Source organism: Urocitellus parryii, chromosome 2, assembly GCF_045843805.1.
Source record: "Urocitellus parryii isolate mUroPar1 chromosome 2, mUroPar1.hap1, whole genome shotgun sequence".
Taxonomy (NCBI): Eukaryota; Metazoa; Chordata; class Mammalia; order Rodentia; family Sciuridae; genus Urocitellus; species Urocitellus parryii.
This window is the reverse complement of record NC_135532.1, coordinates 200,499,001-200,511,290: the sequence shown is the minus strand read 5'-3', so window position 1 is coordinate 200,511,290 and position 12,290 is coordinate 200,499,001.

Genomic DNA, 12,290 nt, shown 5'->3' with positions numbered 1-12,290 from the left:
TTGCTATAATAACTTACAAAACCTTGCCCATTGTTTCATTCAAAACAATAGCTTGAATTCATGGGGTATAACAGCCACATCTTTGCTTATGTTCCAACTTGATTTCTTGAATGAAAGATAAATGGAGAGATTTAGGGTTGAATTTTTAAGACCCATAGAAGATCGTATGGTGGGGTTTCCAAGCATGTGCTTTGTCCATCATGATAATAAGGTACAAAGAAAATTGTGAACAGTATTGTGCAGCTAGAGATAGGGCAGAGAAAAGTGTCAAATGGAAAGAATGTAATAAAAGTCATAGAAATGATAGGAGCAGAGAGGCTGGAATGAGCTGGGTCTGAGTCATGGCGCACACTGGCCTATTCAGCAGGATGGGATATTCTGCAGAGATGCTGTAGAGATCTGAAAAAGTGAGGGCTTGTTACTGTTGCTTATAGGGGGGAAAGATTGGGAAATATGCTTTTTCTTCATCTGGAGAAAGGGGCCTGATTTCTATTTAATCAAAGGGGCAGTGTACATTATTACTAGGTCAAAAAAAAAAAAAAAGAAAAGAAAAAGAAAAAGCCATTTAGTAAGTTTGGAGACTTGTTCAAAGAAGACAATGCCACAAAAACATTCTTTTGGTTTTTGCAGACCAGCCTCCAAAGTGTGAAATAGCTGTTATCCTATCAACACATGAAATGCATACAATATAAGTAAGGTATATCATTTTATCATTCTGGGTCATGTTAACCTTCTTGATGATGGAGCCAAGTACTCCCTAAGTTAATCATCACTTACTTTGGAGTTGGTAGCTATTTCAGCTTGAAATTTTGTTCAGAACAGGAATGTGAAAGGCTGTTGAAATGCTGTATTTGTTTATGTAAGGTCAGGCTAACCCAGAGGTCTTTAAGTATCACAAAGCGGGAAAGTTTAGATTTGTCCACCGTTGTGTGTGTGTGATTGTGCAAAAGATAAGTCATTCTTTGCCACCCTACAAGGTCACACTACTCCTACTGCTAAGTGCACTTTACTGAAACGGTAACTATTCTATTGAATGTGAAATAGACTTGATTCATAGTATGTCTTGAAAGTCATACTACAAAACTTTTTTTTTTCAGTATTTAGAAGGGGCTAAACTTCTACACTGAGAATTGTGTCAAATACCAAGAATCAGTTTAAGACATCACCAGAAGAAAGTCCTCCCTTATAAAGTTTAATATTTCACTGACTCGTGTCTAAACAATCAGCACTTGTCTTGGTGAAGAGCAGACCACTGGCCTGAAAATTAACAATTAATTTTATATTAAGTTTGGCAGGATGGGAATAGCACAGTCAATAGTGCTAGCAAACAGCATGATTTATATATCACTTTTAATTAAACATGAATTCTTAAAGTTATTAAAAAAATGAACACATTGAATTTGGTTCCTTTATCATTAATATTTTAGTAGTGGTATAATGGGTGCATTTTTATACATGTGTATTTTTTTAGACACTGTCCATCTGTTCCATCTGTCCAAATGCCAATATATGGATCAAAACAATGATCACAAAGATAAATGATCCAAAGGAGACTTTCAGAACGAGTGGTAATGGAGCTGAGATGAATTTGATATTTTAAGTGATCTTTCTCAAAGAACAGTGTGTTATTTGGAAGCAGCCATTCATATTTTTTTTTCTTCAGCATTAAGTGTTTGTCAGCTATTATAATTGAAACTTGAGCTAAAAACATGACTAAGTAAAATTCAGGGGGAGCAGAATATTTTTCATATGTCTAGCTTGGATGAAGAATGTTCAGAAGAAAGAGTGTCTTTTTTTAACCTTCAGGTAAGTATTTTTTTTTTTTTGGTCTTTATTAGGGGTCAGTCTGGATACCTTTGGAAGGATGTAAGATGATTTGCTTTAAATTAGGAAAATTCCATTAAAATGAATATGTTATCACAAGCATTACTTTTCTAAAAACAGTGCAAAAAATAATGTACAAAGGAAGCAGAGAGGAGAACTCAAATGACAGAGAAACATTTACTTCTAGAAATCTATTGATAAACTACAAAGTTGAACAAGGTGGAATAACAAAGAGGAATTACACTATAAATATTTAACTTTAGAAATATATGAGTAATAATAGCCCTCTAAATCTAAGTCACATTCTGTGAATTATCCCATGAATATTTTATTTGAGAAATATTAATAGAATATTTATTAATTTCTAGGCACCATGCTAGAAAATGTGTGTAACATGAAGTAGAAAGAAAGATGTGATCCTTGATCACCTGGAACTCACAGGCCAGTAAAGACTACAGACAATTATAAAGCAAAACCAGCAAGTATGCAATCACAAATGATACAGGGGTTTATGTCAAAGAAGTCTGGCTTTTGCTGAGGAGTCAGAGGCTGTTTGAACTTTGGTTCTTAAGATTTAATTGAAATTAACTAGGTGACAGGCACTCTTAAGTAATAATTGCTGAATGAATGGGAATAAATTCCAGATATTGTCCCATGGCATTAGGCAGTCTGATCCACCTGAAAAATGGAATCAAGGTGAGGCTGCAAAACAGTGAACAGAGTATTAGATTGGTGCCGAAGCAGGTAGGGACCACGCCATAAAAGGATTTGGTCTTTGAGGGATTTAGGCAAAGCAAAATAATCAATTGAAGTTTCCACCAACTTTCCCAACTGTAGTAGAAGATGGACTGTCAAAGCACCCACACTGATATGGGTAGAAGAGGTAGGAAGCAACTGCCTTGGCATGGGGGAAAAAAAACGATGCTATATCTTGGAGTTGGGTGGTAGTTGTGGTGGAGATTGAGACACGTGGATGGTTTCAAGGCCATTAGATAGAAAATTTAAAGGAAAACCTGTGCTGATCAAGTTTTTTTGGTTAAGAATAATAGAAACCAACCCCAGAGGAAGAGGAACTAATGGAAAGATATTAAGAAGCTAGCAGACTTGATGGTAAATTGGAAACCTGATCTTGGAAAAATATGTTGAAAACAAAAGAAGGGCAGATTGCTAGGAAAAGAGGCAAATTCATCTCATAGAAATAGGCAAATAAACACGCATCTCCACTATGGCCACTGCGGAGGATCATAAACTGCTCCAGCCTCTTTGCATCTTGACATTGAAAAAGTAAAAAACCTGGCCAGAACACCCACTTCCCTGAGCCTAATTTACAGGCCAGTGCTTCAGGGCTAAGGACACAAGTAGAGGGAGTATGTACCCTTTGGCTTCTATATTCAGTGACAGTTCCTGTCTCCCACAGAGAGCCATCTGATGAGGAATCCACACCACCACCACCATTGCAAGGGGATTCACCTTATACTTAACAAATTACAGTGAACGGGCCCTAAAGCGTTGAATTATATGTGGTTGGTAATGGATAAAGACATAAGGAAGACTATGGTATGTAACTTCCTGTGATGATAAAAAGTGCTGGAAATGGTTGCGGTTGTGGCTCAGCGGTAGAGCGCTTGCCTCACATGTGCGAGGTCCTGGGTTCAGTCTTCAGCACCACAAAAAAAAAAAAAATGGGTGCATAAAATGAAGGTGTTGTACCCATCTACAACAAAGAAAATAAATATTTTTAAAAATAATAAATAACTATTTTTTTAAGTGCTGGAAATGTGATGGGTTTAGGTTTTATTTCAGGGGAAAAGGAAGAATAAACACTCCTATGTTTATTGAAGCACTATTCATAAAAGCCAAGAAATGAAAATAACTCAAGTGTTCATCAACCGATGAATGGATAAGAAAATGTGGTAGATGTACACACAATAGAATAACACTCATCTATTAAGAACAATGAAATCTTGTCATTCCCTATAATCTGGAAGGAAGAGGAGGACATTATGTTAAGTGAAATAAGCCAGGCCCTGAAAGACAAATAGTACATGATCTCATTCATACGTGAACACTAAAAATGTTGAACTCTTAGAAGGTGATGGTAGAATAGTGGTTAGCAGATGTTAGGGAGAGTGGAGGGGAAGGAAAAAAGGGGACAAGGATGGTTGATCAGTACTGTCATAGTTACAAACTAAGTACTAGTATTCTTTTGCACAGCAGGGTGACTATCATTAGGAAGAATGTACTGGATATTTCAAAAAGACTAGAAGAAAGGATTTTGAATGCTTTTACAATGAAAAAAATGATACATGTTTGAGGACATGGATATGCTTATCCTCATTTGAACATTACACAATGCATACATGTATCCCATGTATTTGCACAATTATGTGTCAATTAAAACAACTTTTAAATATTTATAACTTACATGGTATTATACCTAACAGCTAATTAATTTTGGTTAATTGGGTTCCTTTGATTGTTGCTAATGAAGAGTCTCCAAGTTATTTCAAATCCTTACCGCCCCACCCTAAAATGTGCTTGCTGGACATAGTGGGTACTCTACCACTCTTGACCATTATTATATGGTTAAGATACGTAAGTGTAATAGACAACAACTACATAAATCTCTACCTCTGGCCCTATTGTAGCTTTGAGGTAGATCTGGACTTCCTGCCTGGGTTGTTCCAGTTCTCTCAATCTGTAGGTTTCTTAGTGGGCAATTTTATGTCACTTTTTTTACTGTGGTTCACATTCTTTTTGGAAATTGTTGTAATCTCTATCTCTTATCATTCACAGTGGCTTTGACTCATAGGTTGTGGGTCTACACTTTCACAGACAGTTAGCTCCCTCCTACATTCCCTGCTGTGCTTGGGTGGTCACTGTACTGTGGACAGTCTCCTAGGACCTGGGGATAGATGGCCTTACCATCTCAGGGCTGCCTGTCATGTGCTCTTACACTGCTCCTTGCTGTGTCCTCCTTGCTGAGCACTCCCCTCCTTAGCCCCTGCCATTTGAACTCAGCAGTGGTAATGAGAGAAGTTATAGTTTTCTCTTGGATAATTTTCAGATTAGAACCTGGAAAACGAAGAAAGTGTGAGGGTGCCAGGGCACTTCCTATGTAACAACACTGAGCCTCTCCTGTGTACAGGATCCTGAGTTCTTAGTGTTTATTCATTTCTCCATGACATGCTTGTTTACCAACTTGTTATTCCTGGCCACTGTGAGTAATAAAACTTTTCATGTGTGCTCTGAGTAGGATTCAAGAAAGAGAAATTATCACCTTCAGTCTCATCAGCATCAGAACAGCAAACTCACACATAGGTTTCACCAGGTGCCAGGGACTCCTCTAATCTGCAATTCATTAAGCTTATTTATTATAAGATTAAATGAATCTTTGTATTGATTTAATAAAAACTTCAAAAAGAGTTTATTCTTTGACAGGAAGGGTCAAAACTTTGATCAAAATTTTATTATCTGAAACCTTTTGCCGCAAAGCATCCTACGATTGCTGCATGAGTAGAAAACTGTCTAGTGTTAGCTAAAATGAACTGTTGAGTCCTTATTGCTGATATTTGTTTTGTTTGTTTGTTTGTTTTGGGTGGTGTGGGGATTGAACCCAGGTCCTATGCATGTGAGGTAAGCAGTCTACCAACTGAACTATATATTCCCAGCCCAGTTCTTTTTTTATCTTAACTACATAAGACTCTTTTTCTTACCTGAAAACATTTTTTAAATAATGTTCACATTAGTTCAACATATGAGTCTGTTTCTCAAACCAATGGGATAAAATGAAATGGGTCCCCTGATTCTGTGACTCCATATGACTCTTATTTTAGTCATGTCTTAGGTTAAAAAAAAAAAATCATGGATGAGAAACATTGTGCTGCAGTTCATTTCAGTCAGGAACCTACCAGTAATCATTTGGAAAACAAATTCTAAGTATTCCTGAAATTTTAATACGTTAACTATAAATATTTTCATCATGTTGAAAGAAAGTGAGTCTGCAAGCACATTGCTGGGACATAATAGGAAATTATTCTCCAGAAATGAAAATGAAACTCCATGGAAACGGGATTCTGAGAAAGGGCCACTCTTAATAATAAAGAGGTGGTCTAACTCTCCAGTACACTGTAATTTTAATAAACAAAGTGGTGGAAAATTTACTAGAGACAGTGCACAACTCAAATGATATTTTAAGCGTCTTATGGGGATATAAATCATATAACAAAATTCGTTGTTTAATTTTTTGAAATCAATTTCTTATTGACAAGTAAAAACCACACATATTAATTGTGTATAATGTAATGTTTCAAAATACGTAGATCTGTGGAATGACATAACATACTTATATTTTTGTGTGCTGAATACACATAAAACCTACTTTCTTAGAGATAAAAATCTTCTCTTCTAACTGAAATTTTGTATCCTTTTGACCAATATCTTTCCAATGTCCCTGGTCCCAGTTCCTGTTACCCACTATTCAATTATCTTCTATTGTGTACACATACCACATTGTCTTTATCCATTCATTCTTTGGTGACCACTTCAGTTGAGTCCATATCTTGGCTATTGTGAATAATGTTACAGTGAACATAGGAGTGTGCATATCCTGTTGAAATACTGATTTCATTTATTTCCATTCTATACTAAATAGTAGAATAGCTGGATCATATGATAATTCTATTTTTATTTTCTTACAAAACTGCTATACTGTTTTATATAATGGCTGTCCAAATTTATATTCCAACCAACAGGGTGCAGGGGTTCCCCTTTCTCCATATCCATGTTATCTTTTATCTTTTTTCATAATAGTCATTCCAAAGGTATGAGGTGAACCTTCATTGCAGTTTTAATTTGCATTTCCTTGATGACTACTGACATTCAGCATTTTTTCATATGCCTGTTATCAATTTGCATACATTCTTTAGAGAAAATCTGTTCAAGCCCTTTGCCTATTTTATGATCAGGTTCTTTGTTTTCTGAATATTGAGTTGATAAATTTCCTAATATATTTGGGACATTAAACCCTTATCAGATGTATAGTTTGCCAAGAGTTCCTCCCATTCTCTATGCTGTTAGTTCACGCAGCTGATTTTTTTCATTGGCTGTGCAAAAGCTTTTTAGTTTGATGTAATTTCATTTGTCTATTTTCATTTTGGGGAGTCACATTGTAAATTATTATTGCCAGACCAATGTCATGGAGCTTTATCCCCATGTTTTCTTCTATAGTTTTAGTTTCAGGCCTTACATTTAAGCCTTTGATTCATCTTGAGTTTGTTTTTGCATATAGTATGAGAAGAGGGTCCAATTTCACTCCTTTGCATGCAATACAATTTTCTCAACCATTATTGAAAAGACTGTCCTTTCCTCATTTTGTGTTCTTGGCACTTTTGATGAAAATCAATTAGCCATAAATGCGCGGATTTATTTCTGGGCAAAATTCACCATTTTAGAGTGTACAGCTCAAAGATTCTTTATTATATTCATTATCCTCTTCAACTATCACCATTATCTAATTCCAGAACATTTTCATTACCTCAAAAAGAAACTTGGTTTATATTGGCCATTTGTTCCAATCACCTCTCCCCACAATTCCCTGGCACACACTAATCTGTTTTCTGTCTGTAAGGATTTATTTACCTATTCTGAACTTTGCATACCCATGATATCCTACAATACGTGACCTTTTTCTTCATTCATCATAGTGTTTTGATTCATGTTATGGCATTTAATGGTACTTGCTTTCTTTTCATGGTTAAGTAATATTCTCTTGTATGAGCATACAATATTTTGTTTATCCATTTATTAGTTAAGGGGCACTGAACTATTTCCAACTTTGTGGCTCTTATGAATAATGCTGGTATGAAATTTTATGTACAAGCTTTATATGGACATATGTTTCCATTTCTCTTGGGTATATAACTAGGAATGGAATTGCTGGGGTACATGACAATTCCATGTTTGAATTTCTAAGGAAAACAAAGATGTTTTCCACAGTAACTGCATAATTTTATATTCTTATCAACAATATACTAGCATTCCACTTTCTCTACATTCTTACTAATTCTCCTTTCTTTACAAAAAGTTTATTATCATCATCTTAGTGAGAGTAAAATAATATCTATTTCATTATAGGTTAGATTTGTGTTTAGCTATTGACTAAAGAAGTTAAGCATCTCTCATGTGCTTGTTAGACATTATTATTTATTATTCCTAGAAATGTCTATTTCAATTCTTTGTTTATTTTTAATTGGGTTAACTGTTTTCTGTTGTTACGTGGTAGGTGTTCCCTTAAAATTCTGAATACTAGACTCTTACTGGCTATATGATTTATAAATCTGTTATCCCAAACTGTGAGTGGTCTTTTTACTTTCCTGATAGTATCTTTTGAAGTGCAAATGTTTTTAATTTAATGTAGTCTAATGCATCTATTTTTTAATTGTTGCTTAAGAATTTGCTGTCATATTCAAGAATCTATTGCCTAATCTGAAGCTTTACAGATTTCCTTCTAAGAGTTAAAGGGCTTAAGTCATGTGTGGTAGCAGTGACAGGTCCAATTTCTTTCTTTTGCATGTGGATATCCAGTTGTCCTAGTATCATTTGTTTAAAAGACGATTTTTCTCCTTTTTGGGCTTTCACTCTTTGTAGAAATTCAATTGACCACAGACATATGGATTTCTTTTGGGGACTCTTGGTTCTATCCTATCGTCTGTTTGTTGTTATGTCACTATCACGTGGTCTTAATCAGAGTAGCTTTGTAGTAAGATTTGAAAGTGAGATGTATGATTCCTTTGACTTTCCTCTTCTTGCTTTTTTTATGATTGTTTTGACTCTACTGCATCCTTAAAATTTCTCTCTGTATACTATATATATATACAGATCATATGATAATTCTATTTTTATTTTCTTACAAAACTGCTATGATATAGTGGGGGCACATGCCTGTAATACCAGCCGCATAGGACACTGAGGCAGGAGGATTGTGAGTTCAAAGCCAGCCTCAGCAAAAAAAAAAAAAAGGCACCAAGTACCTCAGTGAGACCCTGTCTTTTTTTTTTTTTTAAGAGAGAGAGTGTGTGAGAGAGAGAATTTTTAATATTTATTCTTAGCTATTGGTGGACACAACATCTTTGTTTGTATGTGGTGCTGAGGATGGAACCTGGGCCGCACACATGCCGGGCGGGTGCGCTACCACTTGAGCCACATCCCCAGCCCAAGAGACCCTGTCTTTAAATAAAATACAAAATAGGACTGGGGATGTGGCTCAGTGGTTGAGTGTCCCTCAGCTCAATCCCTGGTACCAAAAAATAAAAATTAAAAATAAAAATAAAACTCAATGATGAAAGTATGTAGTTGAATTCAAAACAGTACTATAATAGTGGTATATAAATCACTCCTAACTCTAGTATAAAAGACAAAGTATTACAAATAGCTCTAGTTATAATAATTTGTTAATGAATACACAATATAAAATATGCAAATTATGACAGCAAAAAACATAAAACAGGGAAGTAAAAGTGTAGAGGTTTTATGTGCAATCAAAATTGTTATTATCCATTTGAAATAGATTGTTACAACTATATGGTAGCTTATGTAAGCTTCATGTAATAATCATAAAAGAAAAACTTATAGTTGATACACAAAAGATAAGAAGAAAGGAATAAAAGCCTACCACTTCAGAAAATTATCCACTTACCAAGGAAGTCAGCAAAAGAAAGAAACAAAGGGGTTACAAAACAGCTAGTGAACAGTTAGCAAAATGCCAATAGTGTTTACCTATCAATAGTTATCTTGAATCTAAGTGTATTAAACTCTCCCATGAACAAGCATATTGTCTGGATGAATGGATGGGAAAACAACTATATTTGCTCACAAGAGACTAGATTCAGTTTTGTTTTCTTCTGTTTTTGTTTTTGGTACTAAGGATTGAACCCAAGAGTGTAACCACTGAGTAATACTCCCTGGCACATTTTTATTTATATTTTGAGACAGGGTCTCACTAAGTTGCTTAAGACCTCACTAAGTTGCTGAGGCTAGCTTTGAACTTGTGATCCTCCTGCTTCAGCCTCCCCAGCACTTGAAAGTACAAGCATGTGCCACCATGACCAACCTCAATTCCGTTTTAAGGGCACAAATAGAATAAAAGTTAAGGGATTGGAAAACATATTCCATACAAATTGAAATCAAAATAGATTGAGTGAGAGTAGTTATATCAAACAAAATAGACTTTTAAGTCAAAAACTCCCAGGAGACAAGTGAGGTAATATATAATGATGGGTCAATTCATCAAGAGGGTACAGCAATTTTGTTCATATGTATCCAACATTGGAGTCCCTAAATATATATCACAAATATTAATAGTTCTAAAGGAGAACATAATGACATAATAATTGTGGGGAAATTCAGTATCCCACTTTTAACAATGGACTGATCTCCCAGATATAAAATCAATAATTTAGCACCAGAATTGAACAGACTTTAGACTAACAGGACCTAATACATGTGCAGAACATTTCCTCCAACAGCAACAGAAAATATGTTTTTTGCAAGTTCATATGGAATATTTTCCTGAGTACATCTTATGTTAGGTGACAAAACAAGTTTTAACGAATTTAAGAAGATTGAAATTATATCAAGGACCAGAGGAAAACGGTTCAGTTCACAAATATGTGGAAATTGAGTAACATACTCCTAAATAACCAATGGGTCAAAGAAGAATTCAAGGGGGAACTTAAAAATATCTTAGGACAAACAAAATTGAAACAAAACATATTGCAATATACAGGATGCAGGAAAAGCAATACTAAGAGGAAAGTTTGTAGTGATGGATGCCAACGTGAAGAAAAAACAAAAATCTCAACTTAGCAACCAAACTTCACACCTAGAACAATATGAGCAATCTAAACTTGGCATTAGTAGAAGGTAGGAAATAATACAGCAGGGAAAAAATGATATAATAGAGACTAGGAAAATAATGTAAAATAACCAATAAAACTCAATGTTAGATTTTTGAAAATATAAACAAAATCTAACTTTTAGCAAGACTGGAGGGGAGGTGGTGGAGAGAGAGAGAGGAGACAGACAGACCTCAATAAATAATCAGAAATGAAAGAGGGGGACATTACCACTAATACCACAGAAACATACAGGGTCACAAAAGATTATTATTATCAATTATATGTCAATAGAAGTAGTAACCTTGAAGAAATATATAGATCCTGGACACATACAATTTACTAAGATTTAATTATGAACAAATAGAAAATTGGAACAGATCAATAGTGAGTAAGAAAATTGAATTCATTAAAAAATAAATTTAAAAAATCTCCCAACATTGTTGGGGATATAGCTTAGTGGTAGAGCACTTGCCTAGCATAGCAAGGTCCTGGGTTTCTCCAGCACCATACACACACACAGTTTCCCAATAAGGAAAGTCTATAACCAAATAACATCACTGATGGATTCTATTATGTGTTTCATGGGAAATTAAAGTTGACCTTTTTCAAAAATTTCAAAAAGTTGAAAGGGAGGAAACACATTCAAACTCATTTTAGAAGGTCAGTTTGACCTTGATAACAAAGTCAAGAGAAGGACACTACAAAAAAGAAAATCATAAGCCAATATCTCTGGTAAGTCTAGATGCAAAAACCTCAACAACAATCTTATCGACACACCCATTTATATATCATATTAAAATGACTATATACCATAATTAATGAGATAAAAGGATAGTTCAACATATGCCAATCAATAAGTATGATCTATCACATTAGTAGTGTGAAAACAAAATCTATAAAATTATCTGAAAAAAAAGTTTAAATTTTTTTTTAAATTTAAAATTCTGTCATGATTAAAACTCTCAACAAATTAGACACAGAGAGCATGCACCTTGACACAATGAAGGCTCTATGTTGCAAGTCCAATGCACATATTGTACTCAGTGATGAAAAGTGTAAACTTTTTCTCCAGATCAAGAACAAGACAAGGATGCTCACTCTCACTACCTCTGTTTTACATTGTACTAGAAATCTACCCATATCAATTAGGAAGAAATGCAATAAAAGACATCCATATGGAAAAGAAGCAAAATCGTTTCTACTTGCAGGTGACATGATTTTTCTTATCAAACTGTTAATAAAATACAAATAATTTTGGAAAGAGTATTAAAAAAATTGGCATTCTCGTAGTTGACATATAAGTTTGGGGGGACAACTACCCAATATAAGTAAAAAGACTTAAAAATGAATATAGTGTAATTAGCAGTTCTACTTCTAGAACTTAAACCTAAAGAAATAACAAAACTTACATATATTTGTATCTAAAATTGTGCACTGCAACCCAGTTTATTGTGATAAATACTATGTATGTACATGCTACAGGTACAATATATTAATGTGAAATAAGCAAGTTAACAATATTAGTGTGTTCAGTGTAAGGTTAGTGTTCTTTCAGTTGTAAACACAAAG